Source organism: Otolemur garnettii, unplaced genomic scaffold (genome assembly GCF_000181295.1).
Source record: "Otolemur garnettii isolate 467f Iridium unplaced genomic scaffold, OtoGar3 scaffold00024, whole genome shotgun sequence".
NCBI lineage: Eukaryota > Metazoa > Chordata > Mammalia > Primates > Galagidae > Otolemur > Otolemur garnettii.
The window spans coordinates 18,907,166-18,911,135 of NW_003852419.1; the positions used below are offsets into that span (position 1 = coordinate 18,907,166).

At 43.7% G+C, this 3,970-nt stretch overlaps 1 pseudogene; it reads left to right on the forward strand.

Annotated features, from left to right (window-relative positions):
- Positions 1–292: 292 nt before the first annotated feature.
- LOC100966566 lies at positions 293–1,037 on the forward strand (annotated as a pseudogene).
- The last annotated feature ends 2,933 nt before the right edge of the window (positions 1,038–3,970 follow it).

Here is a 3,970-nt window from a genome sequence, read left to right on the forward strand (position 1 = left end):
CCTCAGCCTCCCAAGTAGCTGGGACCACAGGCGCCTGCCACAACGCCCGGCTATTTTTTGGTTGCAGCCGTCATTGTTGTTTGGCAGGTCCTGGCTGGATTCGAACCCGCCACCTTAGGTGTAGGTGGCTGGCGCCTTAGCTGGTTGAGCTACAGGTGCCAAGCCGAGGACTTTTCTTTATTGCCTCTATCAAATCCATAGAAACTGATGTTTCTATAGATGTAGATGTGGGATAGAAGCTATCTGGGTAGCTCTTTTCCTTGGTGCCTCAGAGGCAATCAGCTGCTTCAAGATGAAGCTGAATATTTCCTTCCCAGCCAATGCTGCCAGAAACTCATTGAAGTGGACAATGCACACAAACTTTATACTTTTTTGTGAGAAGCATGTGGCCACAGAAGTTGCTGCTGAAGCTCTAGGTGAAGGATGGAAGGGTTATGTGGTCCAAATCAGTGGTGGGGTCAACAAACAAGTTTTCCCCATAAAGCAGGGTGTCTTGACCCATGCCCAGGTCCACCTGCTGCTGAGTAATAGGAAGTCCTATTATAGATGACGGAAAACAGGGGAAACGAAGCTCAAGTCTGTTTGGGCTTCCATTGTGGATGCCAGTCTTTATTGTGAAAAAAAAAAAAAAAAAAGGAGAGAAAGATATCCCTGGACTGACTGACACTATGATACCTTAGCATCTTAGGCCCAAAAGAGCTAGCAGAATCTGCAAACTTCTCAATCTGTCTAAAGAAGATGACGTTCGCCAGTACGATGTGAGAAAGCCCTTAAACAAAGGAAGTAAGAAATCTAGGACCAAAGCACCCAAGATTCAGCATCTTGTAACTCCATGTGTCCTGCAACATAAATACCGGCATATTGCTTTGAGGAAACAGTATACTAAGAAAAGTTAGGAAGAGGCTGCCGAATATGCTAAACTTTTGGCCAAGAGAATGAAGGAGGCCAAAGAAAAGTGCCAGGAACAGATTGCCAAGAGATCCAGCCTGTCCTCTCTGAGAACTTCGACTTCTAAGTCTGAATCCAGTCAAAAATAAGGTTTTTCAAGTAACAAATAAATGAGATACTATCTCATATCTCAAAAAGGGAAGGAAGGAAGGGGGAAATTTTACAAATCAGCTAAACTAATAGTGCCAAAATTAAGAACAGAGAAGTAAAAATTACAGATTTCTGAAGTCTCAAACCAAATCTAAATGATGCTTTTAAAGTGTTTTAAAGACGTTCCACTGGAAAACAGATCATGGTTGTATTTGCCTTCCAATAAAAAGATTCCTGTCTTATTTTATGTATTGCTGATTCCCAGAGACATTACAGTGGTAACCCCATGGACGGTATAAGGAATACTCATCATCTGGAAAGGAACTCAGAGCATACATGCTGTGCCACAGGGCTCAGGCAAATTCACATCATAGATAAAGGAGCAAACTTTACTGGGAAACCTACAAGCCAAGGGTCTATAAGAGAAAGCGCAGAAAAGGTGCTGGACCAGGGTGCTCTGCTGGACGTGCCATAGGTTAGCATTGCAGTGAAAGACCATCTGCTTCCCTTTTCTTCAAGCTGAAAGTTTGAACAACCTTGTTAGTGGGGTCTACACAGACTATTTGGTATCAGGCTGCTTAAATTTAGATGCTGTCAGGAGTTTTCTGAAAAAGCCAGCTGCCTGGTATCGGGACTCCTTGGGTGTCCAAGGCAAATTACAGCCGCTCCTGCTGGGATGGGGAGAATCCTGGGAAGCTGAATTTGGGACAAATAGGAAGGCCCTTGATTATAGCTGGTCCATTGTCTTAGAAGCCCAGTCATCTCCTGGAGTCATTTGCAGATTATCCTCCATTTCACCACTGGCACTGATTAGTGGCATCATCTTTTAATATAAAATATTTAAAAAGCCATAAAATTTAGGATTCTAGTTTTCTTAAAATTGTATTAAAACTTTAAGATGACAAAATTTAAATATTTTAAAAGTTGGCATTTATTAAGAATTTTAAATATTCTTGCCCTTCTGGTGTTGGCTATGAATAGTTCTCTTTGTAGTTTTGACACTTATTGCCATCTGCTGGAGAAGAAAAAAAGTGCAGCTGAACACTTGCTGCTGTGTCAAGCTGGTTCTGCCTTTTCCTCCCACCCTCTCTAAGGCTTAGAAAAGCACAAGAATGTGTGTGGTGTGGTCTCTGGAGAAGTAGCTTCTCTGACCTTTCCATTCCTGTAGTGTGTAGGCCTGGGGGAAGGAGGGATAGGGGCACAGCCCAGTCTGCTGGAACAACAGCAGGCAAAGTCACGTGCTGGGAAGACATGTCCAGGTGGGAACAGTGGCAACTTCCGTACCTGCTGCTATTGGGTAAGAGTAGCTTGGACGTGTTTCTATACTGTGTGGACAGATTAAGTTGGCTGATTTAAGCTAACGTCATATGACCTTTGGAATAAAAGTTAGAGAAGGCTATTTTCAAACCTGTTCTTGTAGGTATAAAATTGGACTTGTTCACTACAAACCAATAAAATTTTTTGTGGCACCAAAAAAGTATTTAACTGTATTGTTTGTTTAAAGAATATTGCTGGGAGAAATTATTTTTCATGTATGTCAACTTCTTTTCTTCCTGTCTGTGCTTTAGTTCAGGTAACAACAGTCTCACCCCATCCTGGTAAGTCTCTGCCTCTACTTTGCCAATCTCTGATCCATTCTCATCCTGCAACTAGGATGATTATAAAGTACAGATCTGGGGGGCGGCGCCTATGGCTCAATGAGTAGGATACCGGCCCCGTATACCAAGGGTGGCAGGTTCAAACTCAGCCCCAGCCAAACTGCAACAAAAAAATAGCCGAGCGTTGTGGCAGGCGCTTGTAGTCCCTCAGGAGGCTGAGACAAGAGAATCGCCTAAGCCCAGGAGTTGGAGGTTGCTGTGAGCTGGGTGACACCATGGCACTCTGCCAAGGGTGATAAAGTTTGAGACTCTGTCTCAAAAACTAAATATATAAATAAATAAATAAAAAATAAAGTACAGATCTGAGTATGACACTGCCTGCCCTGCTTGAAAATCCTTCAGTGGTTTATGGGGCCACTTAGGGGCTGGCTTAGCCTCTTCTTTTAACCCTTCCCTGTCACTCTTGGTTTTTGTCATGTTAAATGGCCACCATTTGTCAAGCACTGTCACTTCTGGGCTGTCACATGCTCTCATGCATGCATGCATGTGAGGCACACACATACTGCAGTCTCTGCTGGAGGACCTGGCTTTCTCTCATCTGTCAGGCCTCAGCTTCCTTCAGAAGAGGTCCCTGGTCTCCCAGGGACCCAGGTTGGTGGAGGGTTCCATTCTCACAATCACACAGCCTGGAGAACTTATGTCCTCTCTTCATCCTTTTATTCTGCAGGCTCCCTGAGGGCAGTACTGGGTCTTGTGCTTAGTGTGGCTGGTACATAGAGGTGTTCAAAGAATAAGTGTGGCATGAATAAATCAAACAACGTAGCATATATGGGATGGTGCCTGTGGCTCAAAGGAGTAGGGCACCAGCTCTATATGCTGGAGGTGGTGGGTTCAAACCCAGCCCCAGCCAAAAAAAAAAAAAAAACTGCAAACCCCCCCCCCAAAACACAGCATATATGAAGAACATTTTTTTAAATTTTTAATTAATTAATTAGGAGGAGTCTTACTCCATTGCCCCAGGCTGGAGTGCCATGGCCTCATCCTAGCTTACAGCAACCTCAAACTCCTGGGTTCAAGCAATCCTACTGCTTCAGCCTCCTGAACAGCTGGACCTACAGGCACCCATCACCACATCCACCTAATTTTTCTATTTTTAGCCTCTTACTCAGGCTGTTCCAAATCTGAGCTCAAGCAATTGTTCCAGTTTAGCCTCCCAGAGTGCTAGGTGTGAGCCACCACATGCAGCCTAAGAACTTTTAATTTCCAAGAAAAAGTATGTATGCCATCAGTTTAATAGACCAAATCAGAATCAAAGTCTTTCTTTTTTTTTTTTT